Consider the following 22,403-nt stretch of genomic DNA (forward strand, 5'->3'; position numbering starts at 1 on the left):
TTCTCTGTTTAATCATGATGATGCTTATCGTTCCAATTGTGAGAATTTTTGTTTTCTTTATGTTAAGGCGCAATCCATACTGAAGGCTGTAGTGTTTGATCTTCATCTGTAAGTGCTTCAAGTCCTCTTCACTTTCAGCAAGCAATGTCATGTCACCTGTATATCTTAGGTAGTTACTGAGCCTTCCTTCAATCCTGATGCTGCATTCTTCTTCATATAGTCCAGCTTCTTGGATTATTTTCTCAGCATACAGATTGAATAAGTATGGTGAAAGGATACAACCCTGAGGCACACCTTTCCTAACTTTAAACCACGCAGTATCTCCTTGTTCTATTCAAAGGACTGCTTCTTGATCTATGCACAGGTTCTGCAAGATCACAATGAACTGTTCTGGAATTCCCATTCTACACAATGCTATCCATAATTTGTGATGATCCACATAACTGAATGTCTCTGCATAGTCAATAAAACACAGGTAAACGTCTTTCTGCTATTCTCTGCTTTCAGCCAAGATCCACTTGACATCAGCAATGATATCATTTGTTCCACGGCCTCTTCTAATTCCATCTTGAGTTTATGGCAGTTCCCTGTCTATGTACTTTTGAATTATCTTCAGGAAAATTTTGCTTGCATATGATATTATTTGATAATTTCCACATTCTGTTGGACCACCTTTCTTTAGAATGGGCACAAATATGGATCTCTTTTAGTCAGCTGGCCAGGTAGCTGCTTCCAAATTTCTTTGCATAGACTAGTGAGTACTTCCAGCTCTGCATCCATTTGTTGAAACATCCGTTTGGTATTCTGAAAATTCCTGAAGCTTGTTATTCGCCAGTGCCTTTGGTGCAACTTGGAATTCTTCCTTCAGTATCATTGGCTCCTGATAGTATGCTGCCTCTTGAAATGGTTGAACATCGACCAATTGTTTTTGAACAGTGTCATCAGTCAAAATAAGGCCAGTGGCCGACTGTGGAACAGACAGACCATCAATTGCTCATATGCAAGTTCAAGCTGAAGCTGAAGAAAGCTAGAGCAAGTCCATGAGAGCAAAAATACAACCTTGAGTACAGCTCACCTGAATTTAGAAACCATCTCAAGAATAGATTTGACTTATTGAACATTAATGATCTAAGACCAGGCGAATTGTGGAATGACATCAAGGACATCAAAAAATTTGCTTCCTGCTTCATCCAAAAAGTATCCTTCAATATTGCAACTCGAGGCTTAAATTTTTTCTTCAATTCTTTCAGCTTGAGAAATGCTGACGATGTTCTTCCCTTTTGGCTTTCTAACTTCAGGTATTTGCACATTTCATTATAACATTTTACTTTGTCTTCTGGAACTGCCCTTTGACATTGTCTCTTCACCTTTTTCCTTTACCATTTCTTTCTTTTGCTTTAGCTATTCTACATTCACGATCAAGTTTCAGAGTCTCTTCTGACATCCATTTTGGTCTTTTCTTTCTTTTTAATGAGTTTTTGTTTTTTTCATGTAGGATGTCCTTGATGTCATTCCACAACTCGTCTGGTCTTAGATCATTAATGTTCAATAAGTCAAATCTATTCTTGAGATGGTTTCTAAATTCAGGTGAGCTGTATTCAAGGTTGTATTTTTGCTCTCATGGACTTGCTCTAGCTTTCTTCAGCTTCAGCTTGAACTGGCATATGAGCAATTGATGGTCTGTTCCACAGTCAGCCACTGGCCTTATTTTGACTGATGATGTTGAGCTTCTCCATTGTCTTTTCCACAGATGTAGTTGATTTGATTCTTGTGTGTGTATTTCATCCAGTGAGGTCCATGTATATAGTCACCGTTTATGTTGTTGAAAAAAGGTATTTGCAATGAAGAAGTTATCGCTCTTGCAAAATTCTGTTGTGTGATCCATGGCATCATTTCTATCACCAAGGCCATATTTCCCATCTACTGATCCTTCTTTGTTTCCAATTTTTGCTTTCCAATCACCAGTAATTATCAATGCAACTGGATTGCACATTTGATCAATTTCAGACTGCAGAAGTTGGTAAAAATTTTCAATTTCTTCATCTTTGGCATTAGTGGTTGGTGCATAAATTTGAATAATAATCATATTACCTGGTCTTACTTGTAGGCCTATGGATATTGTCCTATCACTGACAGTGTTGCACTTCAGCATAGATCTTGAAATGTTCTTTTTGATGATGAATATGACGCCATTCCTCTTTATGCTGTCATTCACATAGTAGACCATATAATATTGTGCAATTCAAAATAGTCAATACCAGTCCGTTTCAGCTCACAAATGCTAGGATATGGATCTTTATGCATTCCATTTCATTTTTGATGACTTCCAATTTTTATAGATTCATACTTCATACATTCCACGGCCCAATTATTAACGTATGTTTACAGTTGTTTCTTCTCATTTTGAGTCATGCCACATCAGCAGACGAAGTTTCCCAAAGCTTTATTTTATCCATGTCATTAAGAGTGATTCTATTTTGAGGAGGCAGCTCTTCCTCTGTTATATTTTAAGTACTTTCCAGCCTGAGGGGCTCATCTTCCGGCACTGTATCAGACAATATTCCACTGCTACTCATAAAGCTCTCCCTGGCCAATTTTTTCAGAAGTAGACCGCCTTCTTTCTTCTTCCTAGTCTGTCTTAGGCTGCTCTGTTGAAACCTGTCCACCATGGGTGACCCTGCTGATATTTGAAATACTGGTGGCATAGCTTCCAGCATCACAGCAACCCACAAGTCACCACTGCAGATGAGTGATGGTACAGAGCAACCCGAAAAGACTGAAGAGACTAGGAAGCAATGAATAGTTACAGCTTAGCCTAATATTTTCCTTGCAAAGTAGAGGTTATTTTATCACCAGTCTCCCTATCTTCTTCCAATGATACCAAGTGAAATTGAATTTTAATCGCATAGAAATTCCAAGAGAACTTTGTGAGGCAACACATAGATATAAAGCACTAAAAATACTTTTGAAAGTCCATTTAGACCATCCATCATTTCCCACACTCACTCCCAGTCACATCATGTACAGCTGTGTTCAAAACTGTATTTTGGAAAAGCAAAGAATGTAAACACATGTGGTGCAGAGCCTAAACCATAAATTCCATTCAACAATGCACAAAAGCTAATGCTAAAAGCACCAATGGGACACACAGCCACTCACTGCCAACTTTGGATGCACACCATTGCTTTGAAATATACAGCTGTCTTGTGGGTCTTTCTGGGGACACTAAGCTAGTAGTTGTTAGAAAGAGAATGGTGGTGAATAAATTTATAGAAATATAACAAAACCAAACCCATTGCCATCAAGTCGATTCCAACTCATAGCTACCCCATAGTGTTTTCAAGGCTGTAAATCTCTACAGAAGCAGACTGCCACATCTTTCTCTTGCAGAAATATTATAAGAAATATTTAAATATTTCAGAAAGAAAATTTTAGGTTGAATATTAGGGAGATTAAGTATCTCATTTTACGTGATACTTAGAGAAAGCAAGGCAGCTATTAAAAAAAAAAAAAAGATGCCCTTATCTAAGACTACATGCCCCCTTTAAAGGTAAATATGCATCTTGACCCTATGTCATTGGTCTTTTAAAGTTCAGGGAAGAAATTCTATGAATGTGCTCCCTTTCTTCTTCCCACTACTGAAACAAACAAACAAAAATTAACAAAAAACATGGCACTATTTAAAAAACTACTGGGAACACTAACTCCAAGAGTTTAACATAGGGAATTGAGTCTTAGTCTCATTTTGTTATGTAAAGGACAGCTTCATGGAAAATGTAATCAGAGATGATACAGATGACCTGAGTTTCCAGTCCAATTCCAAAAGCGTTCTACCTAATAGTTAGCAGAAGTTATTGATACTATATTCTCATATACACTCCTCAATAAAGAAAAACAAAGTGGACTTCATGTTAAAATAGATTTAGGAAATCCTAAATTAAACTAACAGATTTATTTGGTAAACAAAGGATAGATAAAGCACTGGTAGGGAAGTTTGGTATTTGTTTTGATTATCATCATTGTAGAATAGCAGTTGCAACCTGGTGGTTTTAGAGACAAGTGCATCAAAATCACAGACGGATTTTATTTTTAAAAGAAATTGAGCCAGTACTTTGATAATTATAAATTTCACTCAAAATATATAGATTTCTAGCTTCACTTATAAAACAAATAACAAAAACCAAACTGGGGTACCTGGCAACTTAGATTCCTTATAGCCATTGGCAACGATTGGGTAGAGATGAGAGACAATTGCTGTTTTCAGAAGGGTGGTGCATATCCGAGTTTACTACAGCCCCCTTCTAGCAACTTGAGTGGAAAGTACAAGGTTTCTGAGTGGTGGACAAATGACTAAAATTGATTATTTTGAAAGGAGGAACAGAACTTTTTGCTCAAGTAGTAGATGGCCATTGTATATTGGGTCTCATTACAGGAACACACAAGCTCATTCAGTATCTAAAGAGAAATATGTGGAAGCCATGAGATGGGGACAATTTGAGCAATGGCAAATAGTTTACAAAAATGAATCTATATGCATGTGTATGTCTCTCTCTCATGTAGATATAGCCAAAAATATAGATATAGATATGTATGCAAATGTAGAATCCCCATACTCATGCTAGTTAAGGAGGAGAGATCATTCACCAACATCAGAGGAAGCAAGTGAAGCATAAAGGTGTACCCAAAATTACACACCTGTTCAGTGGCAAAACAATTAGAATCTTATTAAATTCCATTTGTTGACATGTTGCTTGACATTGTTGTAAAGTTATTTCATATACGTATACATATTTTTACCTCTTTACTAAAATAGATGGCAAGAGCAAGAATTTTCCAAATTATTTTATCTACATTTCATCACCCCTCAAAACTTAGCAGTGTACCTGATCTTGAATAAATATACTTTGTCCTCGTTTATCAACTATCTTGTTATTCAACATTTCACATTTATGACAATAATAAAAAATCTACTATCTGACTATCTTGTACATTAATGACATACATCTGGCAGTAATGAACACTGAGGGGAGAGGCAAGAGTAACACTGGTCTTGATGATAATTTAGCATTTATGTAATGATGTAACTTGGCAGTTATATAATGATGTAACTTGAGAGTTAGGTAATGATGTAGTTGTCATCCACTTTTTGATCTGCTGTGGTCATCTTCTGTTTTTGCATAACACCAGTTTCACATAATGACCTTGTCTTTGGAACCTAACCATGCCAATAAATGAGGAGAGGGTATAGTAGTAAATAAAATAAAACCCTATGGAGCAGTTCTACTCTGTAACACATGGGGTTGCCACGAGTCAGAATTGACTCAGTGGCAACCAGCAACAACAATTATGTTTTTTTTTTTTGACTTGATTTCATTTATTTATCTGTTTTTTTTTTATTAACTTTTATTAAGCTTCAAGTGAACGTTTACAAATCCAATCAGTCTGTCACATATAAGTTTACATACATCTTACTCCGTACTCCCACTTGCTCTCCCCCTATTGAGTTAACCCTTTCAGTCTCTCCTTTCGTGACAATTTTGCCAGCTTCCCTCTCTCTCTATCCTCCCATCCCCCCTCCAGACAAGAGTTGCCAACACAATCTCAAGTGTCCACCTGATATAATTAGCTCACTCTTCATCAGCATCTCTCTCCCACCCGCTGACCAGTCTCTTTCATGTCTGATGAGTTGTCTTCGGGGATGGTTCCTGTCCTGTGCCAACAGAAGGTCTGGGGAGCGTGGCCACCGGGATTCCTCTAGTCTCAGTCAGACCATTAAGTATGATCTTTTTATGAGAATTTGGGGTCTGCATCCCACTGATCTCCTGTTCCCTCAGGAGTTCTCTGTTGTGCTCCCTGTCAGGGCAGTCATCGATTGTGGCCGGGCACCAACTAGTTCTTCTGGTCTCAGGATGATGTAGGTCTCTGGTTCATGCGGCCCTTTCTGCCTCTTGGGCTCTTAGTTGTCGTGTGGCCTTGGTGTTCTTCATTTTCCTTTGTTCCACGTGGGTTGAGACCAATTGATGCATCTTAGATGGCCGCTTGTTAGCATTTAAGACCCCAGACGCCACATTTCAAAGTGGGATGCAGAATGTTTTCGTAATAGAATTATTTTGCCAATTGACTTAGAAGTCCCCGCAAACCATGTTCCCCAGACCCCCGCCCTTGCTCCGCTGACCTTTGAAGCATTCATTTTATCCCGGAAACTTCTTTGGTTTTGATCCAGTCCAATTGAGCTGAACTTCCATGTATTGAGTGTTGTCTTTCCCTTCACCTAAACCAGTTCTTATCTACTGATTAATCAATAAAAAACCCTCTCCCACCCTCCCTCCCTCCCCCCTTCGTAACCACAAAAGTATGTGTTCTTCTCAGTTTTTACTATTTCTCAAGATCTTATAATAGTGGTCTTATATAATATTTGTCCTTTTGCCTCTGACTCATTTCGCTCAGCATAATGCCTTCCAGGTTCCTCCATGTTATGAAATGTTTCACAGATTTGTCACTGTTCTTTATCGATGTGTAGTATTCCATTGTGTGAATATACCACAATTTATTTACCCATTCATCCGTAGATGGACACCTTGGTTGCTTCCAGCTTTTTGCTATTGTAAACAGAGCTGCAATAAACATGGGTGTGCCTATATCTGTTTGTGTGAAGGCTCTTGTATCTCTAGGGTATATTCCGAGGAGTGGGATTTCTGGGTTGTATGGTAGTTCTATTTCTAACTGTTTAAGATAACGCCAGATAGATTTCCAAAGTGGTTGTACCATTTTACATTCCCACCAGCAGTGTATAAGAGTTCCAATCTCTCCACAGCCTCTCCAACATTTATTATTTTGTGTTTTTTGGATTAATGCCAGCCTTGTTGGTGTGAGATGGAATCTCATTGTAGTTTTAATTTGCATTTCTCTAATGGCTAATGATCGAGAGCATTTTCTCACGTATCTGTTGGCTGCCTGAATATCTTCTCTAGTGAAGTGTGTGTTCATATCCTTTGCCCACTTCTTGATTGGGTTGTTTGTCTTTTTGTGGTTGAGTTTTGACAGAATCATGTAGATTTTAGAGATCAGGCGCTGGTCGGAGATGTCATAGCTGAAAATTCTTTCCCAATCTGTAGGTGGTCTTTTTACTCTTTTGGTGAAGTCTTTAGATGAGCATAGGTGTTTGATTTTTAGGAGCTCCCAGTTATCTGGTTTCTTTTCATCATTTTTGGCAATGTTTTGTATTCTGTTTATGCCTTGTATTAGGGCTCCTAGGGTTATCCCTATTTTTTCTTCCATGATCTTTATCGTTTTAGTCTTTATGTTTAGGTCTTTGATCCACTTGGAGTTAGTTTTTGTGCATGGTGTGAGGTATGGGTCCTGTTTCATTTTTTTGCAAATGGATATCCAGTTATGCCAGCACCATTTGTAAAAAAGACTATCTTTTCCCCAATTAAGTGACACTGGTCCTTTGTCAAATATCAGCTGCTCATACGTGGATGGATTTATATCTGGGCTCTCAGTTCTGTTCCATTGGTCTATGTGCCTGTTGTTGTACCAGTACCAGGCTGTTTTGACTACTGTGGCTGTATAATAGCTTCTGAAATCAGGTAGAGTGAGGCCTCCCAATTTCTTCTTCTTTTTATCAGTAATGCTTTGCTTATCCGGGGCTTCTTTCCCTTCCATATGAAATTGGTGATTTGTTTCTCTATCCCCTTAAAATATGACATTGGAATTTGGATCGGAAGTGCTTTATATGTATAGATGGCTTTTGGTAGAATAGACATTTTTACTATGTTAAGTCTTCCTATCAGTGATCAAGGTATGTTTTTCCACTTAAGTATGTACTTCTGAATTTCTTGTAGTAGAGCTTTGTAGTTTTCTTTGTATAGGTCTTTTACATCCTTGGTAAGATTTATTCTTAAGTATTTTATCTTCTTGGGGGCTACTGTGAATGATATTGATTTGTTTATTTCCTCTTCGGTGTTCTTTTTGTTGATGTAGAGGAATCCAAGTGATTTTTGTATGTTTATTTTATAACCTGAGACTCTGCCAAACTCTTCTACTAGTTTCAGTAGTTTCCTGGAGGATTCCATAAGGTTTTCTGTGTATAAGATCATGTCATCTTCAAATAGTGATAACTTTACTTCCTCCTTGCCAAACCGGATACATTTTATTTCTTTGTCTAGCCTACTTGCCCTGGCTAGGACTTCAAGCACGATGTTGAATAAGAGCGGTGATAAAGGGCATCCTTGTCTGGTTCCCGTTCTCAAGGGAAATGCTTTCAGGTTCTCTCCATTTAGAGTGATATTGGCTGTTGGCTTTGCATAGATGCCCTTTATTATGTTGAGGAATTTTCCTTCAATTCCTATTTTGGTAAGAGTTTTTATCATAAATGGGTTTTGGACTTTGTCAAATGCCTTTTCTGCATCAATTGGTAAGATCATGTGGTTTTTGTCTTTTGTTTTATTTATGTGATGGATTACATTAATGGTTTTTCTGATATTAAACCAGCCTTGCATAAAAAAAAAAAAATACCTGGTATAAATCCCACTTGATCATGGTGAATTATTTTTTCGATGTGTTGTTGGATTCTATTGGCTAGAATTTTGTTGAGGATTTTTGCATCTATGTTCATGAGGGATATAGGTCTATAATTTTCTTTTTTTGTAATGTCTTTACCTGGTTTTGGTATCAGGGAGATGGTAGATTCATAGAATGAGTTGGGTAGTATTCCGTCTTTTTCTATGCTTTGAAATAGCTTCAATAGTAATGGTGTTAAGTCTTCTCTGAAGGTTTGGTAGAACTCTGCAGTGAAGCCGTCTGGGCCAGGACTTTTTTTTGTTGGAAGTTTTTTGATTACCGTTTCAATCTCTTTTTTTGTTATGGGTCTATTTAGTTGTTCTACTTCTGAATGTGTTAGTTTAGGTAGGTAGTGTTTTTCCAGGAATTCATCCATTTCTCTAAGTTTTTAAATTTGTTAGAGTACAATTTTTCGTAGTAATCTGAAATGATTCTTTTAATTTCATTTGGTTCTGTTGTGATGTGGTCCTTCTCGTTTCTTATTCGGGTTATTTGTTTCCTTTCCTGTATTTCTTTAGTCAGTCTAGCCAATGGTTTATCAATTTTGTTAATTTTTTCAAAGAACCAGCTTTTGGCTTTGTTAATTCTTTCAATTGTTTTTCTGTTCTCTAATTCATTTAGTTCAGCTCTAATTTTTATTATTTGTTTTCTTCTGGTGCCTGATGGATTCTTTTGTTGCTCACTTTCTATTTGTTCAAGTTGTAGGGACAGTTCTCTGCTTCTGGCTCTTTCTTCTTTTTGTATGTGTGCATTTATCGATATAAATTGGCCTCTGAGCACTGCTTTTGCTGTGTCCCAGAGGTTTTGATAGGAAGTATTTTCATTCTCATTGCATTCTATGAATTTCCTTATTCCCTCCTTGATGTCTTCTATAACCCAGTCTTTTTTTCAGGAGGGTATTGTTCATTTTTATTTGATTTCTTTTCCCTAGTTTTTCTGTTATTGATCTCTAGTTTTATTGCCTTGTGGTCTGAGAAGATGCTTTGTAATATTTGGATGTTTTGGACTCTGCAAAGGTTTGTTTTATGACCTAATATGTGGTCTATTCTAGAGAATGTTCCATGTGCGCTAGAAAAAAAAGTATACTTTGCAGCAGTTGGGTGGAGAGTTCTGTATAAGTCAATGAGGTCAAGTTGGTTGATTGCTGTAAGTAGGTCTTCCGCGTCTCTATTGAGCTTCTTACTGGATGTCCTGTCCTTCTCCGAAAGTGGTGTGTTGAAGTCTCCTACTATAATTGTGGAGGTGTCTATCTCACTTTTCAGTTCTGTTAAAATTTGATTTTTGTATCTTGCAGCCCTGTCATTGGGTGCATAAATATTTAATATGGTTATGTCTTCCTGATCAATTGTCCCTTTTATCATTATATAGTGTCCTTCTTTATCCTTTGTGGTGGATTTAAGTCTAAAGTCTATTTTGTCAGAAATTAATATTGCTACTCCTTTTTTGCTTATTGTTTGCTTGATATATTTTTTTCCATCCTTTGAGTTTTAGTTTGTTTGTGTCTCTAAGTCTAAGGTGTGTCTCTTGTAGGCAGCATATAGATGGATCGTGTTTCTTTATCCAGTCCATGACTCTCTGTCTCTTTATTGGTGCATTTAGTCCATTTACATTCAGCGTAATTATAGATAAATAAGTTTTTAGTGCTGTCATTTTGATGCCTTTTCATGTGTGTTGTTGGCAATTTCATTTTTCCACATACTTTTTTGTGCTGAGACGTTTTTCTTAGTAAATTCTGAGATCCTCATTTTCATAGTGTTTGACTTTATGTTAGTTGAGTAGTTACGTTTTTCTTGGCTTTTATCTTGAGTTATGGAGTTGTTATGCCTTTTTGTGGTTACCTTATTATTTACCCCTATTTTTCTAAGTAAAAACCTAACTTGTATCGTTCTATATCACCTTGTATCACTCTCCATATGGCAGTTCAATGCCTCCTGTATTTAGTCCCTCTTTTTGATTATTGTGATCTTTTACCTATTCACTTCCATGATTCCCTGTTATGTGTATTTTTTTTTTTAATTAATCTTAATTTGTTTGTTTTTGTGATTTCCCTATTTGAGCTGATATCAGGATGTTCTGTTTTGTGACCTTGTGTTGTGCTGGTATCTGATATTATTGGTTTTCTGACCAAACAATATCCTTTAGTATTTCTTGTAGCTTTGGTTTGGTTTTTGCAAATTCTCTAAACTTGTGTTTATCTGTAAATATCTTAATTTCGCCTTCATATTTCAGAGAGAGTTTTGCTGGATATATGATCCTTGGCTGGCAGTTTTTCTCCTTCAGTGCTCTGTATATGTTGTCCCATTCCCTTCTTGCCTGCATGGTTTCTGCTGAGTAGTCTGAGCTTATTCTTATTGATTCTCCCTTGAAGGAAACCTTTCTTTTCTCCCTGGCTGCTTTTAAAATTTTCTCTTTATCTTTGGTTTTGGCGAGTTTGATGATAATATGTCTTGGTGTTTTTCTTTTTGGATCAATCTTAAATGGGGTTCGATGAGCATCTTGGATAGATATCCTTTCGTCTTTCATGATGTCAGGGAAGTTTTCTGTCAGCAGATCTTCAACTATTTTCTCTGTGTTTTCTGTCCCCCCTCTCTGTTCTGGGACTCCAATCACCTGCAAGTTATCCTTCTTGATAGAGTCCCACATAATTCTTAGGGTTTCTTCATTTTTTTTAATTCTTTTATCTGATTTTTTTTTCAGCTATGTTGGTGTTGATTCCCTGGTCCTCCAGATGTCCCAGTCTGCATTCTAATTGCTCGAGTCTGCTCCTCTGACTTCCTATTGCATTGTCTAATTCTGTAATTTTATTGTTAATCTTTTGGATTTCTACATGCTGTCTCTCTATGGATTCTTGCAACTTATTAATTTTTCCACTATGTTCTTGAATAATCTGTTTGAGTTCTTCAACAGTTTTATCGGTGTGTTCCTTGGCTTTTTCTGCAGTTTGCCTAATTTCGTTTGTGATGTCTTGAAGCATTCTGTAAATTAGTTTTTTATATTCTGTATCTGATAATTCCAGGATTGTATCTTCATTTGGGAAAGATTTTGATTCTTTTGTCTGGGGGGTTGGAGAAGCTGTCATGGTCTGCTTCTTTATGTGGTTTGATATGGACTGCTGTCTCAGAGCCATCACTGGGAAACTAGTTTTTCCAGAAAATCCACTAAAAAAAAATGAAGTCAGATCCCTATCAGAGTTCTCCCTCTGGCTCAGGCTATTCGGATGTTAATGAAGCTGCCTGGGGAGGGTGGGGGAGGGATCAGAGAGACAGGAGAGTAGCACCTCAGAATATAGCCAGAGATGCTTGTCTTGCTTGGAATGACTATTGTACCTGAGATTTCCGCGGGGCGCGTCGCCTATGTGTGCTGGCTGTGTGGAGATTGCCCCTGGGGGGTCTGGCCCGCTGGAGTCACGGTCAGATCCTCTGCTGCCAGCCCCACACCCAACGTTAAGGTTCCCCTGCTGGGACGGTGCACTACTGACTCCAAAATCAGTTGCTGCCTCCCGGGGACTTCTCGTCCCACCAGCCACCCCCGCGAACCGGCTGGGCCCCCTCCCGGGGTTAGTTCAGGTGAGTGGAGCAGCTCCCCGTGCTTGTGCCTTGACCGCGTGTCCCGGCTGGGACGCTGCTCTCCCCACTCCAAGACCAGTCGCTGCCTCCCGGGGACTTCTCCCACCGGCTGTGTTGCCATGCCACCTGTGTGAACCAGCTGGGCCCCCTCCCGGGGTTAGTTCAGGGGGGTTGAGCAGCTCTCCATGCTTATGCCGTGCCTGCGCCCAGCCAAAATCCCGGCAGGATGGTTCCCTAGCTGGGACACTGCTCTCCCCGCTCCAAGATCAGTCACTGCCTCCCGGGGACTTCTCCCACCGGCTGCGTCGCCACGTCGCCTGCGCAAACCGGATGGGCCCCCTCCCGGAGTGAGTTCGGGGGCTAGGGCTGGGCCCCTTGTTTGTGCCATCTGCTCCCCTTGGCTCTGCCCCAAATCAGGCACCGAAGGTTACCTGACTGGTACACTGGCTCCAGGCTCTGAAAACAATCGCTGCTTCCCTGTATTTGTTTGTTCTCCGTCTCTAAATCTGTGTTTGTTGTTCAGGGTTCATAGATTGTTATATATGTGATCGATTCACTTGTTTTTCCGAGTCTTTGTAGCAAGAGGGATCCAAGGTAGCGTCTACCTAGTCCGCCATCTTGGACCCGCCTCCAACAATCATGTTTTAACTAAATGTCCAAAGCCTTGATATCAGTAGTTGAGTGCTGTGCTCTACTTGTTTTTAGTCACACTGTCCTTAGTGTTAAATAGTGTAGACAGATGATGCAATATAATGTCATGGCTAAAACTCAGGTTTAAAATCAGACATGCCTGGGTTAAAAGGCCTATGTGAAAAGAAAGAGCAAACTGAATCACATAGGAGCTCTATGGAGTAACAACGAATTTGTTTAGAAGGAATATACTTTGACAAGTGCTAGGGAGCAAAGAATAAGACCCTAAAAGTATGCTCAAAAGTAGCAGAATCAGGGACCAAGGACAGGAATTTGTTTCTCTCTTGATAGAATGGTTGGGTAAAATGAGGAGAAATCAACCTAAAGTTGATCAAATATAAGTAATTTCTCCATGGAGTAATACGTATATGCAGCTGAGTCAGTGTAAGGAAAAAGGGGCAATGCAATGTTACATTGTCTGTAATTTAAACTACTTCAGCATTGTGTTTATTCCAGTTAGTTTAAACTTAAACTCTAGAAGCAGTCTATTGACCTAATCAGCAATGTGCCTTGCATGGGTGGTCAGGCTAGCTTGTAGCTACTGTTCAACATGACTCCATCAACACCTGAGGATTTTTAGCATGACATTGATAATTAGCATATCAGAAATTGATTTTTCTCGGTAAAATTAATGATTTAATTAGCATGCTAGATAATTAAAAATTGATTTCATTGGTAAAATTAAAAGGACTTCCAGATAAGTGGTTTGGTTGAAATATTGCATGAACAAAGTTTAACATTCTAGAAAGGACTGTAGCCCACACCCTTAGAGATGGCTTTCAACCTTGATCCCAGCCTTTGGTTTAGAAGCATTGATGGTTGCCTGTGCCAACTCTAAGGGTAACGGAATCCTGCTATACAATGCTGTCATATCTGCTTGAGTGAATCTTTTTGTGCAAAACAAAACAAAACCTGTTGCCATCGAGTTGATTCTGACTCATAGTGACCCTATAGGAAAGAGTAGAACTGCCCCGTAGGGCTTCTGAGGAGCAGCTGGTGGATTTAAACTGCCCACCTTTTGGTTGGCAGCCAAACTCTTAACCACTGGGTCACCAGGGCTCCCCTTTTGTGCAAGGAGCACCTAAAAGGACAATATACTGGAACTTATTAAGTTTACAGATTTATGAGCTATGTTGGTCCTACATGATAATGAATGCTTATTTAATGTATTTGTGTCAGAATTTGGTATGAGATTTGCTTTCAGTTATATCCAAATGGCAAGTTTTGGGGGTTAATAGTTATCCTCATTCTTCTTAAACTTGTTCTGTAATTCATTAGCTACCAAAAAGGACTTGTACGTGACCAAATTCCTGGGAAAGGTTTTGGATTTTCACAGGCTGGGAAAGAAACTAGCAGGGTACAAGCCAATTTTACTTGACTCCCTGGGGGTAAGACATTCTGAGCTAATATCTAGGCTATATCATTTATTTAATTGCAATGTGACACTGGGCATTAAACACTTCTACTAAAGCCCAAGTTTAGTCATCTGTAAACTGGAGAAAATAAAAGTACCTATCTCAAGTGCTGTTGTGAAAATTAAATACAAGAATACAGGTAACATAATTATCATAATGCCTGGCACATTTTGAGCACTCATTAAAAGCTACTGCTTGTTTTGGATTGAACTGTGTCCCCCCATAATGTGTGTCAACTTGCCTAGGCCATGATTCCCAGTATTGTGTGGTTGTCCACTATTTTGTGATCTGAATTGATTTTCCTGTGTGTTGTAAATCCTACCTCTATGATGTTAATGAGGCAGGATTAGAGGCACTTATGTTAATGAGACAGAACCCAATCTACAGGATTAGGTTGTATTTTGAGTCAATCTCTTTTGAGATACAAAAGAGAATCAAGCAGAGAGAAGAGGGACCTCATTACTTCCAAGGATGAAGAACAAGGAGGAGAGCACATCCCTTAGACCTGGGGTCCCTGCAATGAGAAGTTCCTGGACCAGGGGAAGATTGATGACAAGGACATTTCCCCAGAGCTGACAGACAGAGAAAGCCTTCCCCTGAAGCTGGCATCCTGAATCTAGACTTCTAGCTTCCTAGACTATGAGAGAATAAATTTCTCTATGTAAAAGCCATCTACCTGTGGTAGTTCTGTTAAAGCAGCACTAGATAACTAAGACATTGCTGTTATTTTTAATCTTAAATAACGTTTGACAGGGCAGAAGAATAACTGAGGCGAGGCAAATGGGAGTGATCATCAGAAAAGACAGAAGGGAGAAGGGATGTATTAGTTTTTTATCGCTGCTATAACAAATTACCACAAACTCAGTAGCTAGAAACAACCTAATTTTTTTTAATCTTACAGTTATATAAAACTGTAGTACAGATCTTGCCAGGCTAAAATCAAAATATAGGTAGGCTGTGTTCCTCTCTAGAGAATAATCCATTTCCTGTTCATTTGGGATGCTGGCAGAATTCAGCTCCTTGTGGTTGTAGAATTGAGGTTTCTGGTTTCTTGGCAGCTGTAAACTGAGAGCTTTTCCCAGCTTTTAGAGGCTGCTGTGTTTCTTGGTTCCTGTTCCCCTTCTTCCATTCTCAAAGACATCAGGAGAAGGTTGAATCCTCATCTCTCTGATCACTTTTCTGCCTTCTTCTTCAATTTTTAAGTACTTGAGTGGTTAGATTGACCCCATCCAGATAATCCAGGATAATCCTCCCGTCTCAAGGCCCTTAACTTTAATCACATCTGTAAAATTTGTTTTGTCATATAAGGTAACATATTCAAAAATTCCTGAGATTAGAGCTTGGGGATCTTTGTGGGGGTCATTATTTTGCCTACTACAAGGAATGAGGGAGTACACATGGAGCCCTCATAAATCTATCAGCTCTCACAGCTTCTCCTGATCTAGACATCTTTTCCCCACTCCCTTTCCACCCCCAGAAACCCTGGTGGTGCAGTGGTTAAGAGCTACATCTGCTAACCAAAAGGTTGACAGTTCAAATCCATCAGATGCTCCTTGGAAACCCTATGGGGACAGCTCTACTCTGTCCTTTAGGGTTGCTGTGAGTTGGAATTGACTAAATGGCAATGGGTTTATTTATTTATTTTTTTTTAGTTTTTCCACCACCACCCAACTTTCTTTCCACATAGTTGACAGTCAACCTGTCTCAGGTGGAGATAAAAACAGACATCCACTTAAAGATGGGACTGTGCTACAAGTAGTCCCCACCTTATGACAGGTTTCTGTTCCAATGGGTCCATCAGTTCTGATGTAAGCTGAATTTTTTTTTTTTAGTTTTCATTATTATTGCCTTTTATTATCAGTATCTTTATAAACCCGATCTTTATTCGTCCTCAGGGGCTGGCACGAGAATGATAACATCAGCAAATTATGCACTGCAACATTGTATGTAGTACACATTATGAATGATAAGATGAACAACGTAAAAAGGATGGTCGTAAGTGCGGCTTGATGTAACTTGAATAGATCATAAGTCAGGGACTACCTGTACTTGGTTTGGTGGTTTTTGTTCTGAGTAGTGATACAATATTATCTTCTTAGGGACTGGGGAACGGGATGTTGATAAGGAGAGGTGGATGCGTACAGAGAATTATCCACTTGTACCAGAGTCAGGACTCTGCAGGGTGTTTGAGGTGCCACAGTGTCTCCAGATATGACACATTTATTTTCAGATTTTTGGTAAAAATATAAGCCATGTTTTTCAAAGCCCTCCATATATTGTTCCCTTCATTAGTATAGATGCAAAAGTGAATCAACTGTACTAACTCTTCATGTGTGTTATATGGTAAGATTTCTAAGTAGTTGATCCTAAAAAGCAGAGTTTTTCCATGAGAATTCTTTCTTACTCTGCAGAGTTCATAACACACCCAAGTGAGGCTGGTCCTGTCTACGGAAGAAGGTTTGTAGCCTGACAGGCTTCTTCTAAACTGGCTTGTTTTGGGCTGATAATGTGGGGGGACTAATTCTTTGACTACAGAAATGTAGGTGGCATAAATGTTTGGGAGAAGCCTTTTGAAGATTGCACTGGGCTGGGGGGAGAAGAAGAGACAGTTCTCCCTCCAAAAGCACGAGTTCTATGAGTAATTTGTATCCCTATGACTCATTTTTAGGCATGTCTCAGTGTGGCCTTGATTCTGGACACTTGCCACAGAGCTGGGTGCCCCAAAGACTACTCTATTCCACACTCCCCACTAGCAGATCAATTTAAACAGGATGATCTAAGTGGAGTTGTCACACTGAATTCAAAACAATAATGTCCTTCTACTACTGAGTTGACTAAAAAATGTCTGATATTACATTATTAAAGAGTTGTACCTTGGACTGAAAATACCTCAGATAAAGGTAAACAATTAAGTTTCACCAGTCACTCAACTCTTGAACCAAAGGATGTGTTTACCAGAGCCTTTACAAAGAGTTGATATTTATCAGAAAGTCATGAAGAATGAACGAATGTGGGGATGGGCAGCGCTCTTCAGAAACGTGAAATCAGGAGTGCCAGAGACAATCTCAGCTCTTTCAAAACTTTGCCACAGGATAATTTTTCCTCATTTTATGACTTTCTTTACTATTAAAAAACCTTAGGATTTTCTCTTTTTAGGCTTTGCTTTAACTACTCTATGCTGAAATAAATACTTTTGCTCAAAGCACCTTTCAATAATAGATCCTAAAAAACAATTAGAAAAAGAGAAAGAAAATACTGTCCACCAGATCTGGAACTGTCAAAATTAAAAAAAAAAAAAAAATTCCCCTTGTTACATTTTTGCTGAAAGAATTACTCTTCGCAAATGTATCAGGAAAAACAATAACATTTGGATAACATGGACTGCTTGTAGTGGTTTCCCCCACTCAGAATATCATACAACAATTTAGATAATGGTGCTTGGACACGGAGCTCTGCCAGCAAAAATTCCTTAGTCCAAAAGTTTACTCCCAGTCTGTGTTCCCAGTATATCGCCTTACATTATAGATAAAACAATATTATAATTCAGAAACAGCATCCAGAAACAATCACGCCCATCTAGCCCATCACTTCTGGAACATTCAGCTTAACTCTAAGGATACTTCTTACAGTTATTAGGTGCCATTGAGTCAATTACAACTCATAGTGACCCTATGTAACATAGTATAACTGCCCCATAGGATTTTCTAGGCTGTAATCTCTATAGGAACAGATCACCACATTTTCCACTGTGGAGCCATTGGGTGGGTTAGAACCGCCAACCTTTCAGCTAGCAGCCAAGCAGTTAACTGTTGCTGTACCAGGGATCTTTATACTTCTTACTAGGAGATGAAATTTCTAATTGGTAGAGAGAACTCCTGCTTCTGCCAGGTCTAGAAACTGCATCTGAATTTCATTGACAATTAGCAATGATGGGGCAAAAGAAGCCTGGGTACCAGTTTGTCAACTCTCCTTCCCTTGAGCATAAATCTCAAAGCATTTCACAGGGTTTTCCAACGAAGTACAACTCCAATGATAGCTCCAGGAAGGAGATTTATAATAGTTGGGCTGTGGGTACCAAACTCAACCACTCTGCAAAACAAAACAAAAAAATCAACCACCGTAAGAAATTGCCCACCATCAGTCTCTTATTTAAAATATACCTCCAGCTAAGAAGCCTGTAGTCTTGATAAGATGTGGTGAAATGAGTTTCTTTATGTGTCCTTTTTCCTTTGTTTTTGGAAAAACAGCTTCACAGATTTTTCCCTTAAGCCCTGAGGAGTTACCTTTGCCACAGTTTTCTACTCCCACAGGATTTGTTACTTTCATCTAGGTTGACTGACATTTCCTGGGAAAGCGGTAAACGACATCTGGTTTGACGCTTTGTCTGGCCCTGGACTACAGCCTGCCCTGTGACTGGTCTATTTTATGCATCCTGCAGGGATTGGTCAATATACTTATGCAAATGAAGTGACTATAGCATATTTATGCAAATAAGCCTTGGTGGCACAACAGTTAAAAGCTAGAGCTGCTAACCAAAAATATCGGCATTTTGAATCTACCAGCCACTCCTCGGAAACCATATGGGGCAGCTCTACTCCAACCTATAGGGGCACTATGAGTTGGAATCAACTCTATGGCAACCTTTTTTTTTTTTTTTTTGTGGCCTACCAAGAGGGGATTGGTCAGTTCATGGCCCTGGTGTGAGGGCCATACCTTGAAATCGATGAGGAGTTTGCTTCATATATGGAGCCAACCCCACAGAGGAGGCAGACAGAAGAAGGAAAGAAGCAAAAAGAAGAGGCAAGAAGAGAGAAAGCATAGAAAGAGGAGGCAGACAACTTCCTAAGAGCTGTAACACAGGTCAAGGGTTGTAACAGTGAGAGGCCTGTAAGAGGCCCTGTGGAGAGCCCAGAATGGGCCCTGCAGCAGAGTCAGTGGCGACAGCAGAAACCTGCTGCTAGGAATGTAGCTAGGAGAGGTGGGCAAAACTGCTATACTGGCTATGAGCTGGGACAGTTAAAAGTGGGGAAGCTGAAGGCACAGAGGCCTGTCCTCAGGAGGCCAACAGGAGGCCTGTCCTAAAGGAGCTGAGAAAGAAACCTGTCCTCAGGGAGTGTTGTGAATTGACTTGTGTCCCCCAAAATGTATGTTAACTTGGCTAGACTATGATTTCCCAGTATTGTGTGGTTGTCTGCCATTTTGTAGATGTAATTACCTATCTCTTATAAATCCTAACCTCTGTAATGTTAATGAGGCAGGATTAGGGGCAGTTATGTTAATGAGGCAGGTATCTCAAGTCTGCCAGGCACTATTCTAAATATTTTGTAAATACTAACTCAGTTAATACTCATAAAGACCTGGAAAAAAATGCATTATTATTAAACCCATTTTACAGATGAAATAACTAGGGTGGAGAAAAAAACTCTCCGTCCAAAGTCACAGAGCTGGTAAGTAGTAGAAATAAGATGTAAACCCAGATAGTCCATGCTCTTAACCACTATACTAAGTTGCCTCTCATTCTCTAACAATAAAATAACAACACATTTGGGTAACTCAACATTATAATACTGACCCAGCCCCACCCAGTGCCGTTGAGTCATGAAGCCACCCTCTTTTCTCAAAACATCTTTTTACCACTATATTCCTAATCCTGGTGATTGGTATAACCATCTAACCAGCCACCTAAGCCAAAAACTCTTTAATTCCCTAAACCTGTCTCTGTTGTTGTTAGGTGCCATTGGGTTGTTTCTAGCTCTTAATGACCCCAAGTACAACAAAACAAAACATTGCCCAGACCTGCACCATACCCACAATCGTTGCTATGTTTGAGCCTATTATTGCAGCAACTGGGTCAATCCATCTTATCAAGCATGATGCCCTTTTCCAGGGACTGGTCCCTCCTGATAACATGTCCAAAGTACATGAGATGAAGTATTATCATCCTCAAATTTAAGGAAACTTCTGGCTGTACTTCTTCTAAAACAGACTGTTTTTTCTTCTGGCAGTCTATGGTATATTCAGTATTCTTCAACAAAACCATAATTCAAATGCATCAATTCTTTGGTCTTCCTTATTTATTGTCCAAATTTTCCACGCATATGAGGTTACTGAAAAGATCATGACTTGGAGTGGGTGTCTCTTAATCCTAAAGGTGATATCTTTGCTTTTCAACACTTTAAAAGAGTTTTTTTGCAGCAGATTTGCTCAATGCATTACGTCATTTGATTTCTTGACTGCTGCTTCCATGGATGTTGATTGTGAATCCAAGTAAAATGAAAACCTTGACAACTTCAATCTTTTCTCCGTTTATCATAATGTTGCTTATGGTCCAGTTGTGAGGATTTTTGTTTTCTTTATGTTAAGGTGTAATCCAGAATGAAAGCTGTAGTCTTTGATCTTCATCAGTAAATGCTTCAAGTCCTCTTCATTCTCAGCAAGCAAGGTTATGTCATCTGGATATCGCAAGTTGTTAATGAGTCTTCCTCCAATCCTGATGCCCCGTTCTTCTTCACATAGTCCAGCTGCTCAGATTATTTGCACAGCCTACAGGTTGAAAAAGTACAGTGAGAAGATACAACCCTGACACACACCTTCCCTGATTTTAAACCATACAGTACCCACTTGTTCTGTTTGAATGACTGCTTCTGGTTCTATGTACAGGTTCTGTAAGAACACAATTAAGCGTTCTGAAATTCCCATTCTTCTCAAGGTTATCCATAATTTGTTATGATCCACACAGTTGATTGCCATTGTATAGTCAATAAAATTCAGGTAAACATCTTTCTTATATTCTCTGCTTTCAGCCAAGACCCATCTGACATCAGCAATGATATTCCTTGTTCCATGTCCTCTCTGGAATCTGGCTCGAATTTCTGGCAGTTCCCTGTCAATGTACTGCTACAACTCCTTTTGAATTTTCTTCAGCAAAATTTTACTTGCGTGTCATATTAATGGTATTGTTAAATAATTTCTGCATTCCATTGCATCACCTTTCTTTGGAATAGGTATGTATATGGATCTTTTCCAGTCAGTTGGCCAGGTAGCTATCTTCCAAATATCTTGGCATAGATGAGTGAGCGCTTCCAGCATTACATCTGTTTGTTGAAACATCTCAACTGGTATTCCAACAATTCCTGGAGCCTTGTTTTTTGCCAATGCCTTCAGTGCAGCTTGGACTTCTTCTTTTAGTACCATTGGTTCTTGGTCATATACTACCTCCTGAAATGTCTGAATGTTGACCAATTCTTTTTGGTATAATAACTCTGTATTCCTTCCGTCTTCTTTTGATGCCTCCTGAATCGTTTAACATTTTTCTCATAAAATCCTTTAGTATTGCAACTCGAGGCTTGAGTTTTTTCTTCAGTTCTTTCAGCTTGAGAAATGCTGAGCATGTTCTTCCCTTTCGGTTTTCTAACTCCAGATCCTTGTGCATTTCATTATAATACTTTACTTTGTCTTCTTGAGCCACCCTTATTGAAATTTTCTCTTTAGCTCTTTTACTTCATCATTTCTTTTGTTCACTTTAGACACTCTGTGTTCAACAGCAAGTTTCAGAGTCTCTTCTGGTATACATTTTGGTCTTTTTTTTTTTTTTTCTTGTCCTTTTAATGACCTTTTGCTTTCTTTATTATGATGTCATCCAACAACTTGTCTGGTCTTCAGTCATTAGTGTTCAACGTGTCAAATCTATTTTTAAGATGGTCTCTAAATTCAGGTGGGATATACTTGAGGTTATACTTTGGCTCTCGTGGACTTGTTGGTAGGCACTCAAAATATGAATGGGGAAGACCTGCCTCCTCATGGCATATATAAAGTATGAATCAAAGAAAATTGGAAGTTGTCAAAAATGAAATGAAACACTTGAAGATAGATATCCTAGGTATTAGTGAGCTAAAATGGACTGGTATTGACCTTTTTGAATTGGACAATCATATGGTCTACCATACTAAAAATGACAAATTGAAGAGAAATGGTGTTGCTTTCATCATCAGAAAGAATATTTCAAGATCTATCCTGAAATACAACACTGTCAGTGGTAGGATAATATCCATAGGCCTACAACGAAGACCGGTTAATATGACTATTATTCAAATTTATGCACCAACTACTAATGCCAAAGATAAAGAAGTTGAAGACTTTTATCAACTTATACAGTCTGAAATTGAATATG

Source organism: Loxodonta africana, chromosome 2, assembly GCF_030014295.1.
Source record: "Loxodonta africana isolate mLoxAfr1 chromosome 2, mLoxAfr1.hap2, whole genome shotgun sequence".
NCBI lineage: Eukaryota > Metazoa > Chordata > Mammalia > Proboscidea > Elephantidae > Loxodonta > Loxodonta africana.